The sequence below is a fragment of the Lactuca serriola genome, chromosome 4 (genome assembly GCF_051521515.1).
Source record: "Lactuca serriola cultivar US96UC23 chromosome 4, Lser_US96UC23_V15, whole genome shotgun sequence".
Classification (NCBI taxonomy): Eukaryota; Viridiplantae; Streptophyta; class Magnoliopsida; order Asterales; family Asteraceae; genus Lactuca; species Lactuca serriola.
Window position 1 is genome coordinate 12,850,083 of NC_136411.1, and position 18,735 is coordinate 12,868,817.

Consider the following 18,735-nt stretch of genomic DNA (forward strand, 5'->3'; position numbering starts at 1 on the left):
GATTCTTCCTGTATCTCTTATTCCTTTGACGTTTTTGATTTCTCATCTGTTTCGGTTGATGATGGATGTTAGCTTTCGGTTTTGGTTTTTCTTTGGCTGGTTCACTCTGAACTGAGGAAGTTTCACTTGAAGATGTGACTTGTTTTGCTGGAATTCCTTTTTCTTGAGGAATGTCTTTCGTACCGCTAGTACTTGGCACATCGAAGTTATCAGGTTTATTCAAGGGTTCTGGCATGTATCTGCCTTTGCTTTTCCATGAGGTCCTTTCAGACAAACCTACTGTTTCATCAGCATTATCGATTGGAGCTGACCAGAAGAACTCATCACAGCCATCAACATTGTCTTCGTTTACAATAGCTGTGAGTTCAGCAGTCTGATGTTCGGTTACGCCTGTGACCTTGTACACCTGATTTGGAGTGGTTCTAACCTTTTGATATACAACTGCCTTCTCTACAAGATTCGGGGACTTTTGTTGGGACATACGAGCGAACTCCACTGAATTTTCTGAAATTAGATTCATGTGGTTTTCAGGTTCGCTTTTTACAAATTATGAACAGTCAACCATGTCCTCTATATAAATTTCACTCATATTGTCGTCCTCATTAAGCTCAGATGCATTTTCAACATCAATCTTATTTTCTGAGCTCAAGTTGGCGTTTAAAGAGTCAAATTTTTGTATGGTTTCGGTTCTCAGTTTCAGTTTATCATTTTCATCCAAAAGGTTTTTAAGCATGTCCTTATGGTCCTTGGACTTAACAAAAGATTCGATTTTGTCCAGTCCATACATGTAGGTAGGATTAACGTCCTCAGATGATATAACACTCTCACAATTATAAGCTTCAGCATCAATTTCATCCTCCTTAAACTCAAGGAAGGATAAAATCATGCGATGAATCTTTTGTCCTATTTCACAATCCAAATGAAGCTGAGTAATATTAGTGTAAAGACGTTTAGCAATCAAACAAAAAACATTTCGCTGTTTTAAAAGCTTTAAATTGTCTCTTTGCAAATAAATGTTTTCATCTTTTGTTTTGATTAACTCCGATTCCTTCAGTTCGATCCACATCCGCCGTTCCTCACTCTTCGAAGACACCCTGCTTAATTGGTCAGTTAGGTTAGAGTTGGTGACTCGAGTTTGAGTTAAACTACTATCTAGATGAGAGATTCTTGAATTAACACTTTTTAGTTCTTTTTCATATGAGCTTTGTGGGACTCTAAATGAGACAAAGATGGATCGTACCTTCTTGATCAGTTCGTCAAGTTCGTTGAACTGCATGCTAAGCGGTTTAGCTGTAAATCACATATCATGTTGCTCCTTCGGTTCATTACTCCCACTATCAGTGTTGTATCCCCTCATCTGAGATACGTCGGATACCATCAAGCATCTTCCTCCACTGCTTTCTTCTTTATCCACATAAGCCTTTCCATGAGAAGGCTTCCTCACTTCATCATCTTCAGAGTCGGTTGACCAAACCTCCACGCCACCGAACTCATCATCAGCAACCGAACCTTGCACAATTAGAGCATTCATAGAAGGGTTAGCGGTAGATTTCTTCTTCCTAATTTCATCCAGCTTTGTCTGCAACAAAGCTTCTTCATCCTTTTCCTCATCCTTTTCTGCCATCTTTTTTAGGACGCAATCTTTTGCGTAGTGGTTCTTTCCTCCACAATAGTAGCAGCTTACTCCAGAATCACCCTCAGCCTTCGGTTCCTTCTTTGATTCTTCAGCCTTCGGTTCATCTTTAACCTTTTCAAAACTATAACTCCCCTGCCTATTTCGGTTTTTGTTGGTGGGGAATCTCTTCTTGATGAACCGCTTGGGGTTCGACACCATCATAGCAAAGTCCTCAGAAGTGAGGTCATAGTCCTCCAAGTTGAGGTCTTCTTCATCCATCACAACTTTACTTTTGGACAGGAGGGCCAACGAACCTAGGCTTGAAACCACACTTTTCTCCTGTAGCACGATCTTTTCTTGAGATTTTAGAATGCCCACCAGTTTCGCCAAAGAATATGATTTAAATTGCTCGTGGGCTTTAACAGTAGACACAACTGCTCTCCACTCTGATCTGAGACCGTTCAAAAATGTAACCTTCTGCTCAATAAGCTTCCTATCGATGTCGTGTTTGATCATCTTGCTAAGAAGATGATTGAAGCGATCGAACGTTTGGGTCACAGTTTCTTCGGCTCCTTGCTTGAATTCACCAAACTCAGACAAGAGTAAGGTTTGAATGGAGTGTTCAAGATCTTCGTCTGTAGAGTACAATTCACGTAGCCTGTCCCATATCTCTTTTGCCGTCGTGCATGAACTCACCAGCCTGAACGTATCGGACTGAAGGGCGAATCTGATCAATCGTAACGCTTTGATATTGCACTGAAATTTATCTTTTTCATCTTGCACAATATCTTTAACATCTTTCAGAAGATCATTATACTCCTTTTGAGTTTTAATAATTCTTGAAGTTGCCGAGTGAGAAAACAGTCCAGAAACAATTGCTTCCCAGATGAGGTATCCATTATCCTCAGATCCTATAACATAATCTTCAAAGTGATGCGCCCAGACTTCATAATCATGGGTGTACAGGATGGGAATCTTCGTTGTTGATCCAATGTTGTTTGAAATATTAATAGGATTGGATTGCGACTCGTCCATAATGATTGAATAACCTGTTCAAAGATCAGACTTGTAATAAATCAAATTAGGGCAAAACAATAAATATCGAGATACGTCAATAATGAGATGACGGCTCAATAAATATCAGTAATTGCGGAATAACCCTAATCGAAACCTTTTTCACAGAAAAGAAGTGTATCGATTACACAGCCTCCTGCTCTGATACCAATTGTTAAGTTTAAAACTTAAACTTGAAGATCGATTAGATCTTAAACAGCTAAAACAAAGAACACGAAAACAGTAAATAACTCAAGAATGGATCGAACAATGTCGAATGATTGATCAACAATCCTCAGAAGAGCTCGATAAAGAACTTCTACTGTAGAGGATTAAAGGGTTTACAAGAACGATGAAGAAAATATTCTAAGAACAATTGTAATCGCTATCGTCTTCTAGATCGTTAACCTAATATGCATGCAAGCACATTATTATATAGTAAACCCTACAAGCTCACGGTTGGACAGGCCCAAACCGGAGCAAAAAAAACTTTGGACTATTAACCGAGCCCAATGACGCAACATAAAATAAATCTGCTACCCAACACGCTGTTTAATGAAACCCTAATTTCTCGAGTTTGAGGCCTATTTAAAGGGCCTTATGGCCGTCATTTTCACTCATCAGTCCCCAGAGTGAGATCCTAGAGCATTTGAGTGATTCAAGTGAGGGAAGGAGCCATTGTTGATCTTGGAGTTATTGTCTAGCAAGGGAAGAGGAGATCTAGCCAAGAGGAAGCAAGAGAGGGGTGGATTCTTGAAGAACTGAGGTCCAGGACATCACAACTGAGATACCATTTCGAATTCTTCCTTGTTATTGTGATGTTCATATAGATTTAGGGCTTTTGAACCCATTTGTGGCTAGATCTAGTATCCCCATGGTCCCTTGGCGAGTTATGGCTCTGAATCTGGACCCATAGAGGTCCAGAGCACCTCTTTGCCGAAGCTTTATATGCATCCATGGAGGTTTTGGGTTGCGATCAATGTATTTGAGGCTAAAACACCATTAATGAGCTATTTGATGCTTAATGAGCACCAAGACTTGGACTTTACATGGTCAATAAGCTTAAGGGGACTGGATCTATGAGTTAGTAGAGTGGATCTGACCTCAGAAGGTCGTTTGGGGTTGTGCATGGAATGCACTCACCGAGTCCACTCCCAGACTCGACGAGTTGGTGCAGGTTGTTCAGTGATTTCGAACCAGGGGCTGAGTAACCGAGTCGGGTGAGTGACTCGGTGAGTTGGAAGAGATTCAGAGGGATCGGGTTCCCGTAGGGACTCGGCGAGTCCACGCCAGACTCGGCGAGTCGGGTCAACCGTTGACCGTTGACTAGTTTGACTTTGTAGTGTTAGTCAGCCAGGGTCAAGGTGGTATTAAGTAGAGATATGCTTGTGTTGTAGGAGGACGATAGCTCGGGAGATCGAGCACTAGTAGTTACGAGATTTACGAGTTACTGAGATACGCGAGGTGAGTCTTCTCACTATTCATTACCTTGAGTAGGTATTTCGAGTTGACCAGAGGGTCTCATGTGCTATGTATGAGTTTATGTGTTGTCTTAGAGATTTCGTGCTATGTGTTATTTGTATGCTGTATGGTTATATAGACCGGGCCGGAGGGTCCAACGATTCTGACCGGGCCGGAGGGCCCAACGAGCTATGACTAGACCGGAGGGTCCGACGAGCTGTGGGACTGGAGGTTCCCGCTGAGACATCTTGATCGGAGGGTCGGGTTTAGCCTTGAGTGGCGTATTTGTGATATGTGGTATTTTGGGGAACTCACTAAGCATTTATGCTTACAGTTGTTGTGTATGATGTCTCAAGTACCAGCGAGGACCGTGGGAAGGCGAAGGCTTGACTCGTACACACCCACACCGATGGAGTTCATGTTAGAGAGATCTTGGGATTTGTTTTGAAAACATTGTTGTTATGGATTTGAGATTTTGATATGTTATACATTTTTTGGTTTGAAAATGAAAAATTAAATTGGAAATTTTACTTTGTTACATTATCCAATTGATTCAAAGCCATTTTGCACCATAAAACACCCCACCATGAGTTTACAGCTGTAAACTCATGGGGAATGGGACTTAGGGCCGAAAAATCTAGTATGAGTTTACTCTTGAAGAGTAAACTCCATATCCAAACCATATGTGTCCTTAAATGCCACCCGGGTCCCTCCAAACGCTTGTAATGGAGTGTTTTCGCGATTAGAAGTGTTTGTCCCTAGCTAATAAATAATTCAAGTCCTAATTAGATACAAATGTGTATCTTTTCAAAATACATAGGAATCTTGTGCGTTCGCAAACCCAGAACTGACGTTTAGGATCCAAACCGACGCGTTCCTCTACCGGTGAGTTCATACCCCTACCCTTTTTCAAATGTTTTCAGGAGGGGAATACAAGCAAAAGTACAAGGAAATCTTGTGCTCATACTTATTGTTTTCAGTTTAAATGTCTATATTATGTATGTTTTAATATCGAAAACTGTGTTTATCAAATAGTTTGAATTACGAAGTTAGCTTTTAGACTAATCATAGATTTCTTGATAAAATGTTACAATCTAAATTATATTTCATAATCTACGAATAATTCATACTAATCATCATTTAGAACTAATACAAATACGAATACGAAAGTACAACTAGGAACAGAACGAATATGAAAGTATAACTAGGAATAGAACAAATAGGAATACTAAAATAATAATGCGAATACGAATACGAATACGAATACAAATAGGATTAGGATTAGGAGTAGGAATACGAATACGAATGCGAATACGAATACGAATACGAATAGGATTAGGATTAGGAGTAGGAATATGAATACGAATACGAATACGAATACGAACATGAATAGGATTAGGATTAGGAGTAGGAATACGAATATGAATGCGAATACGAATACGAATACGAATATGAATACGAATACGAATAGTATTAGGAGTAGGAATAGGGATATGAATATGACTGCGAATGCGAATACGAATACGAATATGAATACAAATAGTATTAGGAGTAGGAATAGGGATGCGAATACGACTGCGAATACGAATGTGAATACGAATACGAATAGGAATATGAATAGGATTAGGATTTGGAGTAGGAATACGAATACGAATACGAATAGGACTACAAATATAAATACGAATACAAATATAAAATATAAATATGAATATGATTAAGAATAGAAATACAAATACGAAGGCATGTATCTAGGTAAATTCAAGTGTAACACCATTAGGATATCAGAATACCTAGCTAATATAACAAGTACGAAAGGTAATCAAAAATTACATCGAAACTCAATAACTAAACTTACTTTTAGGAAAATATAGGATTTTCCTGGGATATCAATTGTACATAACTACATTTGTGTAATAAAACAGTTAATCAAGCTTTACCTATAAGAAAATATAGGATTTTCTTAGATATCAATCTTTTCGGAAAACTAAAGGGAACTTGTACATTTTCAGAAAACAAACATCTTATGAACTCACCAGCTTTATGCTGATTTTCAAACTGCTTGTATTCTCAGGTCCATTTTAGACAGGTACCCAACGATCCTTTTTTGAGAAGACAGAGCGTACAGAAGACTCGTCTCTACTTTTGTATATATATATATATATATATATATATATATATATATACATATGTATCATCACTTGTAGCACTTTACTTTTGAACATATGTAAATTCTAATATGTAATGTAATGGTTGTTTACTTGCTTACTATGTACATTGGATTCGATACTCAACATGGAGTCCACCCCGGAACGTTTCCGCATTCGGTTTCGGGGTGCGACACTCCGAGGCACGAAAACACTTCATTTCAAGTGTTATGAGTGATCCGTGTAGCATCTAAGGGTGTATATGGCCTAAATATGGAGTTTGCTCTTCAAGAGTAAACTCCTAATGGAGATTACGGCCCTAAGAACATATCCGCATGAGCTTACGGCCGTAAACTCATGGGTGGTGGGTTCTTGGTTGCTAAATGGTCTTACAACACTTGTGGGTTGATGCTAGGCTTAGTTCTAAGGAATTAGAAGGGGATTTGATCAACATATGGACCATTTAAGGAGTTTATGGCAGTAAACTTGGAGCTTACAGCCTTAAACTCTCAAGTACTCTCTCCTTATGTGTTTTGTGGATCCTAGGTCAAGTATAAGTGTTTCTAGTCCAAAGTACAAGCCATGGAAGGAAGTTAGGGCACCATTTGACCACCATATAGGAGTTTAGGGCCCAGGAACCATTCCTTGTGGGTTTTACGGCTGTAATCTCCTAAAGGGATGGTTTATTTCATGTCTAAGGTCCCTAACACAAAGTTGGATGGTTCTAGACATTATACCAAGGCTTAGGAGGTGTTTAAGGGGCATCTTAACACCTAAAAAGGTGTTTGCAGCCTAAGAAATGGTGTTTACGGTACAAGCATGTTCTTGGGCCATAAATTCATGTTTACTCCTCAAATGTTAAGGTTTTGGTATTCTAAGTCCAATCTTGTAAGCCCCTAAGTCGTATCTAGGCTCCAGAAGTGGTTTGGAAGGATTTTGGGGCTCCAAAACCCCATTTGTGTGTTTTTACGGTTTGGGATAGTTCCTGGGCCGTAAACACAAGTTGTTGGTCCTATTTCATGATTTAAACACGAATTTGAAAGCCAAACATGTTATACTATGAGCTAGGATGGATTTCTTACCAAATAGGAACTTGAAATGGATGATTTTGGATCAAAACTTGGATTTGATGAGAGAGAGTAGAGAGAGAGAGAGAGAGTGGAAAAGTCTTAAATGAGGTCCACTCAACTTTATATGTGATTTGATTTTGAGACCCGGTGGAAATCTACCCGATACTGACGTTAAACGAGGCATATGGTCGTACTCGATTTAGTTGTTGTAACCCGATGTGGTCGAAACTAAAAATTTTCTAAATAATAATTTGGGATGTTTTCATGTTTTTCTAACAGGTTTGGATCCTCATGAGGTCATAATAAAAGTCTTAAATTAAATGACCTAATCCAAAATGTTAACGGAAAAATTGCAAGACAAACGGGTTTTACTGACGGGAACAAGATACCGTGACGGAAAATTTTTCGGATTGTCACACTCCGGTCCCATAAATTGCTTCTCCCCAGCCTCAAGCCAACAAGACGGCGTACGACACTTCTGTCCGTACAAAGCTTGATAAGGTGCCATCTTTATGCTCGATGGAAACTATTATTGTAGCAAAATTCTACCAATGATAAATGTTCATCCCAGTTACCTTGGAATTCTAGGGTACATGCTCTTAGAATATCTTCAAGCGTTTGTATCGTTCGTTCTCTCTGAGTTGAAATGGCTATCACGATCCGACATAAACATTATTTTACGTAAGAATTCGCAAGCGTCTCCATAGACCATTTCTCGTTGGCTGCTATGAAATGCACACTCTTAGTGAGTCGATCAACGACCACCCAAATCATGTCATGACCATTCTTTGTCCTGGGCAGTTTAGTGACAAAATCCATCGTGATGTCCTCCCAATTTCCTATAGGCACAGGCAAAGGTTCTAAACTCTTGTATGGTTTCTGATGTTGTGCCTTGACTCTCGCATAGGTCACACACTCCGCCACATACTTCGCAATGTTGAGCTTCGCCGTCGGCCACCAGTATTAGGGTTTCAGGTCCCTATACATCATTGTGCTACCGGGATGAATGGAGTACATGGTTTTGTGAGCTTCTTCCATCAGAAGATCTCTTAATCCTCCTAACTTAGGTACCCAAACCCGATCTTGGAATACCTCCAGTCCATGACCGTTTGTATCAAACACCAACATTTTACCCAAACGTTCCTCTTTCCGGTCATTCTTTTCAGAAGCTTCGCTTTGAGCTTTCTTTATACTTTGCAAAATAGTCGAGACTGTTGGATTGATGTCTAAGTCCATAACTATAATTGGTAAGACTTGACCCGACCCGACATGGTCCATTTGGGTTGCATGGCATCATGCATTTGGATAGACTTTAATGAGAGAAATAAAACTTAAGGATTATTAATATATGATAAGTTCTAATATATTAATAGGATTATTTAATTAATATTGATCAAGAATTAATTTAGAATTAATTAAGTGATCAAAAGAAGACTAATTAAATATATGGTTTGATTGTGTAAATCATCCATACTTGTATAGTGGGCTAATGCTCCATGGATTATCAAGTTGGGCTAAACCCATAGGATGCTCCATGATTGCTCCATGGTGTATTTGAACCCATGGATCCAAGGAAATGGAAAGCCATGACAATTAGGGTTTACCCTAATTGTGACACCATACAAAAATCATATTGTTGGGAAAAATCGGCCACTATGAGTAATAGAAAGGGCTAGCTGGTTTTTCATGAAGTGTGGAATTCACTCAAGTCTTCCAAGTGCATATGATGTTGTGTGAACCATTTGAGGTGTCACACTTGGGGCACTAGGCACTCAAGCTTCATGAAGACATTCTACATCAAAGAGGTATGCATTCTATCTTGTTATATTTATTGTTTTGTGTGTTAGATCAGGATATTACCTTGGAAAGTTCATATTTGCATGTATAATAGAGAAAACATAGATCCAAGGTATTTAGGGTTGCATGTACACTTAGGAGTGTTAGAATGCTCAAAACCCAACAGTGGTATCAGAGCGTAGGCTTGTTTTCTTGTTATACTTGCAAAATTGGCTAAAAAAATCGAGTTTTTATGTTGTCTGCTCAGCAGACTCGCCGAGTCAACTGATGGACTCGCCGAGTCCAAGGCAAAATGCATCCAACTCGCCGAGTTTGTTCGTGCACTCGACGAGTTGGACCCCCAGACAACATATATTCGATTGTTTTGGCTGGAATTGGACTAGGAACATTACCCTAAGATGTTTTTGGGCTGATAAACTGTTTTTTGATGTGGTAAGGTTCATGCTAATCCAATTTCAAAGATAATTGTCAATAGATTCAGTTTTTGTATTAGTTTAAGGTTTAGACTAATTATATGAAAATTTTGAATTATCTTGTTCTTATTAGTTGCTTAGATTAATAGAAAAGTTAATTGATTATGTGTTTTCAGTCCATTTTAATCTAAGAGTTGATTCTAAAATGTGTTTTTGTAACTTTTCCTCAAGTTATATGGAAAGTCACATTTAAGTTTCATAAAACTCATAAAAGTTGACAATGGTTACAAAAATGAAGAGTCTTGTCCTCAAGTTATGGAGGTTCAAGAGTCACTTCATTAAGTAATAAAATGTGTAACCTTAATTAATTCCATAAGTTAAAAAATAAAGAAAAAGTTACATTCTTTTATTAGTTTGAAGTCTTCCATAACTTGTCCTTAGTTATGGAACTTGAGGAGGTTTTTAATTAAAAGTACTTTAAACACATAAGTTATGGAATTAATTAGTTTTGACTAGTTTCAAAACTTGCCCTCAAGTTTTGGAATTTGAAATTTTTTTCACTTATGAATACTTTAATTCCAAGTTATCCCTTAGATTTTTAAAAGTTAAAATTCAACCCTTATACTTTATAATACTATAAGTTAATAATATTTATATATATATATATATATATATATATATATATATATATGTATAAGAGTAAAGTCAGTCTTACTGTTAGTAGGCCTCATTCATGAAGCCGGTCTATAAGGGGGTATAAGGTTATTGCCTATAAAATGGCAGTTTAATGGGTGTCCCCTCTCACCCACCGCTTCCTTGACTGGTGGAGGGTCGTTAGCCGAATGGGTAGGACAAGGACTATAATTCTCCCTTCATTAAAAGTATTAATGATAAATACTAAGTAACTAAACCTTTTATAAATACCCAATCTTAGTTACTTAGGAAAAAGTGAATAAGATGCTAATCCATGAAATTGCACTTTGCACTTTGTTTAAGTCGTTAGTGGAGCGTGTGTGGTTAACCGGCACACTAACCTGGACTTAACAACGTAGGCAAAAGGTAACTTAATATTTATCATAGCATCAGTGGAGCGTGTGTGGTTAACCGGCACATTGATTAAGGGGTAAACATTAAGGGTACCAAGTATATTTTCATGGTTACTTCACACCTTGTTTTGTGATCCTCGGCATCCCAGTCACAAAACCTGAAGAGCACACTCGAGATTGAAACATGCCATTGAAAAGTTTAATGAATCTCAAAGATCTAGGAGTTTCAAAACCAGATAAAACCTAATATTGCATTTCGTTTATGTTGGTGGAAATTGGTGAATCTTCATTCACCTACCTTCAAATATTTTATAGCTTGGATTACGACATCCCTCTTCTAAGTTATAAAATAGTTTGTTGGCTCATAGCCTTAATATTTCATATTGGATGTTATATTAAGGACTTTTAATCAACTATCTTGAACATCTCCCAAAAAGATGTCTGGTTTAGACATTTATGATCTTCCCAAATCTCTTGAAACAAGCTTTCCTAAATAAAGATGATGTCCCATGGAAATCATACTTCTTTCACCTCCTCCAATTATTCTCCCTAACCCACAAGTTCTTGAAAAATTTAAGGTCACTCAAACCCTATTGGTAAGTAAAGGTCTATGTGTGGTCACATCTTGGAGATGTAGTCACATATTGACAAGCCGGGAGAGTTGGGTGTCAAAGTCTTGAGAAAGTTGGTGGTTCAACTACTTTCTAAGTTACATAGTGAGTTCCTTTGGCACTCCTATGAAACACACTATGACAAGACCCTTAATGATCTTATCTATTTGCTAAGATCAACTTCCTAAAACTTTATAGACATTGACAATGATGACATTGGATATCCAGTAAAGGTCTCTCTTCCCAATGGAAAGGGATCGGCCATAGTTAACCTGGTTCACCAAATGGTAAAGAAAGAGGCTAAGTCTAAGATAGTCCCATTATCAAGGGTCCATTGCCAAAGAAAGGGGCATTAGTTGCAAAGTTGCCAAATTTACCTAAGGATGGTAAAGTCAATAAGTTTGACTCTACTTCAAGTAAATTCCACTATCTAACTCTGCTAAGTTTCTATTCTGAGATCTTTGATACATGATGTGACTAGGTCACATGTTGATGTTTTAAAAATCAAAGAAAAGTGAAGAAACATAAAGAAAGAATATGTTGAATCTGATCGCGTAGATGGATTTCTATCGCATAGTTTGAAGATCGGATTCTTGAGCTACTTCTTAGGAGTTATGAGATATTGCTTAGGAATAGATAACAAGAAGTTTTCATATGGGTTGTAAGGATAAGTTTTTCCGCAAAGTTTTTAAAAACAAAAGGAAAATTTTGATTTTATTTATTTTAGTCTCCTTACAATGGCGTTTGTGAAAAAAATTGTTGCTTATATGATTCCATTAATACAAGAGTGGAAATATGAAATTGATTCTTTCATTTGTGGTAATGTCTAAATTTACCAAATAAGGAAAGATCCTCATCACCCAAGTTTCAATTGGATCGGAACTTGGAATCCAGCAAGTTGTATAGCATGATGAATGAGAACTTTCAAGCATTGGAAGAATTAAGACTAACTACTTGTTTACATGGATGTGTGAGTCAAGTACAAGACTAAGGGATCGAGTACACATTCTTGTGCACTGGTCAAGTCCACCACAAAATATCGATATGATTATTCGTCATAATTTATTAAAGCTCAATAAATATGGTTATACTTACAAGCTTAAGTGTAATGATTAGACATTGGAAAAGGTTCCAATGTATGGCACAACGAATAAGAAGAATCAAATTAGGCAGAAGGATAAAAGTTTCTCAATTTTGAAAAGATGAGAGAGTACTTTAGTATCAGTTTTTGTGATCATCTTAATGATTAAGAAACCATAGCACAATTAGTTCTCTAAGGAAATCTTAGTGCATTCTTAACAAGAGGAATATTGAATTGTTGAAATGGTTAAATCAAGAAGATGAGTCATACTTCGTACCAATACAACTCTTAGAGTCGTTCTCCAAGATTGTAACTTGAGTGACATGTTTTAGAGAAGGTTTAAAACACATGTGAAATGTAAGAGTAAAAGTTTTATACTCTTGTACATTTGAAATTGGTAAGTTGTGATGTTTTGGATAAAACAAAGACCAACTAAGGCCAATTGTGTGAAGTGTTTGTCTTGATTAGAATCCACACTATCTCTTGAATATCTGACAAGAAAGTCTTATATGTCAAGAGGAGAGTAGGAGTCTTAAAGGTCTTGAAAGTCTCAAGAACTAATCAAGAATAAAACCTGAAGTTCTTCACTAGCATACGACTTGAGGTTCATAACCTATCGTGTTGACATATTCTGTGCCTATTCCAATTAAAGTTGGCTTTGCATATGAATTCTTAGAGTTCTCAATTGGTTGCACAACAACTTGGAAGCAATGGCAGGCCCTTGAGCTGCTAGGTGGCAAGAAATTAAGATTGAGTTCAGTCCATATGAGTTTGAATTTGTCATTATCCTTGTCTTGTGACTATGGTTTTCACAATTCACATGTATAAGAACACATACACCATTAAATCTAAGTGTCATAAGGTTTCTCTCCTATTCATGTAAATGATGGTGAGGAAACACTTTCACTAAGTAGAATTTAGCTAGATGGCAATTGTGATATTTGCATTCTCAAAGTCGTCAGTGGAGCGTGTGTGGTTAACCGGCACACTAACATGGACTTGTGAGAAGTGGCAAAGGTCGAAACAATCAATACTATGATTACGACATCCCTTTTCATAGTTCTTAAAATTGTTTAGACACACCTGTGAGCTATCTAAGACAAGGTGTATGATTATGATAAAGTTTTATCAATGAAATATAGTATTAGAAATCTGAACTATGGTAACAAGACAATAAAGTATTGATTTCTAGAAGTCCAACTGATTTCTGAGTACATGTCAAAGCTATTGGGAGCATAAGTGTTATGCTAATAATCACCATGTTAGTGGGAGCATGATAATTATGATAAAAGTTGCAAGTTATCAATGTTAATTATAGAAAACAAAAGTTTCAATTGGGAAAGAGTTGTTTTCCTATATTTAAGGGAGAGGAAATTGTCACTCCCCGAAAACCAAGGCGGAAACATTTCCGGGGCAGACTCCATGTTGAGTATCAAATCCAATGTACATAGTAAGCAAAGTAAACAACCATTACATTGCATATTTGAATTTATATTTGTTCAAAAGTAAAGTGTTACAAGTGTTATACATATATCATATGAACAAAAGTAGAGACGAGTCTTCTGTACGCTCCGTCTTCTCCAAAAGGATCATTGGGTACCTGTCTAATATGGACCTGAGAATATAAGCAGTTTGAAAATCAGCATAAAGCTGGTGAGTTCATAATATGTTTGTTTTTCTAAAAATGTACAAGTTCCCCTTGGTTTTCCGAAAACGTTTGTTATCCAAGAAAATCCCATATTTTCTTATATGTAAAGTTTGAGTAACTGTTTTATTACACGAATCTGGTTATGTACAATTCCCAGGAAAATCCTATATTTTCCTAAAAGTAAGTTTAGTTATTGAATCCCAATATAATTTTTGATTATCTATCATACTTGTCATATTAGCTAGGTATTCTAATATCCTAATTTGTGTTACACTTGAATGTACCTAGATGCGTACCTTCGTATTCGTATTCCTATTCTTAATCATATTCATATTCGTATTTTATATTTGTATTCGTATTCATATTTATATTTGTATTCCTATTCATATTCGTATTCGCATTTGTATTCATATTTATATTTTTATTCCTGTTCGTATTCGTATTCGCATTCGTATTCCTAGTCCTATTCCTAATCCTATTTGTATTCGTATTTGTATTCGCATTCGTATTTGCATTCGTGTTCGCATTCGTATTCGTATTCCTAGTCCTATTCCTAATCCTATTCGTATTCGTATTCGTATTCGCCTTCGTCTTCGCTTTCGTATTCCTACTCCTAATCCTAATACTATTCGTATTCGTATTCATATTCGCATTCGTATTCGCATTCGTATCCGTATTCCTACTCCTAATCCTAATACTATTCGTATTCGTATTCATATTCGCATTCGTATTCGTATTCCTACTCCTAATCCTAATACTATTCGTATTCGTATTCGTACTCGCATTCGTATTCGCATTAGTATTCGTATTAGTTCTAATTGATGATTACTACGAAGTATTCGTAGATTATGAAATACAATTTAGATTGTAACATCTTATCAAGAAATCTATGATTAGTCTGAAAGCTAACTTCGTAATTCGAACTATTTGAATAAAACAATTTTCGATATTAAAACATACAGAATATAGAGATTTAAAATGAAAAAAATAAGTATGAGTACAAGATTTCCTTGTACTTTTGCTTGTATTCCCCCCACCTGAAAACATTTGAAAAAGGGTAGTGGTATGAACTCACCGGTCGAGAAACGTGTCGGATTGGATGCCAAGTGTCGGTTCGGGGCTTGATAATGTGTGAGGATAATATGTAATATGAAATGATATACAAATGTATCTAATTAGACTTTAAATCACTAATTAGATATGATTATACACTCCAAAACGCGAAAACACTTCAAATCAAGTGTTTAGAGTGACCCGGGTGACATCTAGGGATGTATAAAGCTCGGATATAGAGTTTACTCCTCAAGAGTAAACTCATAAGAGGGTTTACGGCTCTAATGACCCATTCCCCATGATTTTACGTCCGTAAACTCATGGTGGGGTGTTCTATGGTGCTAAATGGCCTTATATGACTTGGGAAAATTAGCTAGGATGAAATCTAGGGCTTAGGAATGTATTAAACTCACATATGGACCATTTAAAGGAGTTTACAGCCTAAGAAGATGTTCTTGCGAGGTTTACGGTCGTAAACATCCATAGGGTTAGTTTTGGCATGATTTAAGCTCCTTAACTTGATTGTGGTTGCTTCTAGATTCATTTCTAAGACTCATGGTGTGTTTAAGTGGCATATTAACACATAAAAAATGAGTTTAAGGTCTAAGGAGGTGAGTTTACGGTCCAAGAATGTTCTTGGGCTGTAAAATCAAGATTGTCCCTTTTGTGTGAGTTTTGGAGCATTTCTTGCAAGGTTATAATGTTCTATACTCTCATGGAAGCTTGTTGGAGGTGTTTATGGGCAAACTAACACCTTAAAATGAGTTTACTCCCCATGTATAGGTGTTTACGGTTCAAGCATGTGCTTGGGCCATAAACTCATGCTTATACCCCAAATGATGAGTTTAAGATGTTCTAAGTACATGCAACTAGGTCTTTAAGTCATATCTAGGCTCCAAATGAGGTTTGGAAGGGTTTTATGGCACAAAAACCCCATTTACATGAGTTCACGGCCTAGGGATGTTCTAGGACCGTAAACTCATGCTAATGGTCCTAATCCTCATATAAAACTCGAATTTGAAGGCCAAATGTGTTAAACTAGGAGCTAGGATAGTTACCTTGATGATTTGAAGCTTGATTTGGATGATTTTGGCTCAAAAATCGGATTTTAGAGAGAGAGTAGAGAGAGAAAGTAGAGAGAGAGTGGAAAGGCTTCAAATGAGGCTCTCTCAACTTTATATATGCTGAAAGTTTGGGACACAGTAGAATTCTACCCGATACTGTCGTCAAGTGAGGCTTTTGGTCGTACCCAATTTAATTATTTTTATAACTTGACGGAATAAAACAATTATTTTTCAAATTAATAAATTGAAGCGTTTCCATGGATTTCTAACGTATTTGGACAATTATTAAGTCATAATAACAAACTTAAAATAAATGACTTAATTTAGAAATGAACGAAAACAATTTAAGACGACCATTTTTTAATGACGTATCAGGTTACGACGACGGAACGAACTTCGGGTTGTCACATTATCCCCCCGTTAGAGAGAATTTCGTCCCGAAATTCAAACTTTAGAAGCGAGTCACGGAATTGGAAAGAGGATACGGATACTTTTGTTCTATCGGATCATCACGCTTCCAAGTGAATTCAGATTCTCGCATGGCATTTCATGGAACCTTTTACTTATCGGGAGACGGCTTGTTTCATACATTTAATCTTTTGATCTATGATTTCGATTGATTCTACCATGAAGTTCAGACTTTCGTTGATTTCGGTCTCATCAAAGGGATTACTATGGTTTCATCGTGTAGGCACTTCTTAAGGATAGAGGCGTGGAATGTCGGGTGGATGCTACTAAATCCTGAGGGTAGTCGGAGTTCGTAGGTTACGGGATCAATCCTAATGGGGATTTCGAAAAGTTCTATGTACCTTGGGATACGTGTTTCAGAATGTAACATGTCTTCTTTCTCATTGTTGGCTACCTTGATGGTGGACGTTTCGGTTACTAACTGAGGACTATGTTTATGAAGATGTTCGAATGAATAACTAAGAGTTCATCTTTCAATACTAGAATTGAAAAGGATTACAAGCAGAAGGGTTGTCGAAGAGGAATATACCTGTGGCAATGGTGGGATCGGCGGCTGTCTAACCTTGTCCTATAGCTAAGACTCTTCCAGTGTTGCCAGTTGTTGCTGCATTGGGGCAGTTTCTCTTATAATATCTGACTTTACCGCAACCAGAACAGGCCTGACTGATGCCCACTCCGGAAGCTTGATTTGTTGGTGTTCTGCAACTTCGCACAATGTGACCCTCTTGGCCATAATTTTTTCAAAATTTAACACGACAAGGACCAGGGATGCGGTGGTGGTAACTGCACTAGTTACACCACGGAAAAACACCGGCATATCCAGTGATAGGTTCTTGAGTTGAAGAACCGATGACAGAAACAGTGGCAGGAGTAGTTGCAGCGTAGACTGCCACTATCTGTTGTTTCTTCGAGAACTCGTTTGAAGGCTGACATTTCTCCCCCGCCTCCCAAAACTTTCTTTTCTCACCACTTCTTTCTGTCGATTCAGGAATGGTGGCTGCTTCCTCTACATCCTCACTATGGTCGATCAATATTTGCGCTAGGCATTTGGCACTGTCATATGTATCCGGTTTCACAACTAAAACGTTCCCTTTGGTTGGATGGGTCAGCCCCCATATGAACCTCTCTACCTTTTTGCTTTCCAGGGTAACCATCCCTGTACAAAGAAACTCCAAGTCGTCAAACCTTGAAGTGTAAGCGGTGATATCGGAACCTTTCATCTTCAGGTTCCAGAGTTCATGCTCCAACTTCTGAATTTCATGCCGAGGGCAATACTCCACGCACAGAAGTTCCTTCATAACTTCCCAACCCATAGCATTGGCTACAGGTAGAGTTAGGGATTTGACTCGGCCGTTCCACCAAGTCAGAGCTTTATCGATGAGAGTGCAGGCGACAAATTTCACCTTGTCGGATTCTGAACAAGCACAGATCTCGAAGATAGATTCGATTTTCTCTAACCACCTAGTTAGAGAAATGACACCTCCTATGCCCTCGAAGAACGTAGGTTTCGCACTCATGAAATCTTTATAAGAACCATCTTTTCGGTGTCTCTGGCTATCATCTATTTTTAGGGCTGGGGACCACCTCCTGAACTACCAGGGTTCATTTGTGACATGGCGGTTATCACTGCGGCAGTAATGGCTGCCTGAAGTGTTACCAGATCGATTTGAGGAGAAGGTGGTGGTGGAGGGTTGTTGGTCTTTGAGCTGGGTCTCTTTCTTGGAGGCATCTTGATCTAAAAAGATCAGGAAAGAGAGGATGGTAAGTCCTCTGAATTGAATCGAGAGATATGACACAAGGGATATCTCATTATGACAGATATAGAATTCTATTAAGCGATAAAGCAGGAAAGAGTTATCAAAGCAGATAAATTATTGCTAAAGGAATGATTAAGGAGCAACGTTGGGATAAGGATTTCTATACCGAATTTGGCTCGAGAAATACTCCCATAGTATTTCTTGTCTCGCTGCAACGTCGGCTCATTGTTTGGGTATTGGGTAAGTTTTAGGCATGCCGCACACCACAGTTACTCCCAAGCACATGTTGGCCATGTCTCGAATGAATATAGTTGGCCATGCTATATTGATCCTAGACACGACTACATAACTGCCCAGGTTTAACCGCAACGTACAACACCCATTTACTTATGTTCTGTTCTACTTGTAGTTACGGATCTCGGCGGTTGGGTATACTTGTATACTTTTGAAAATA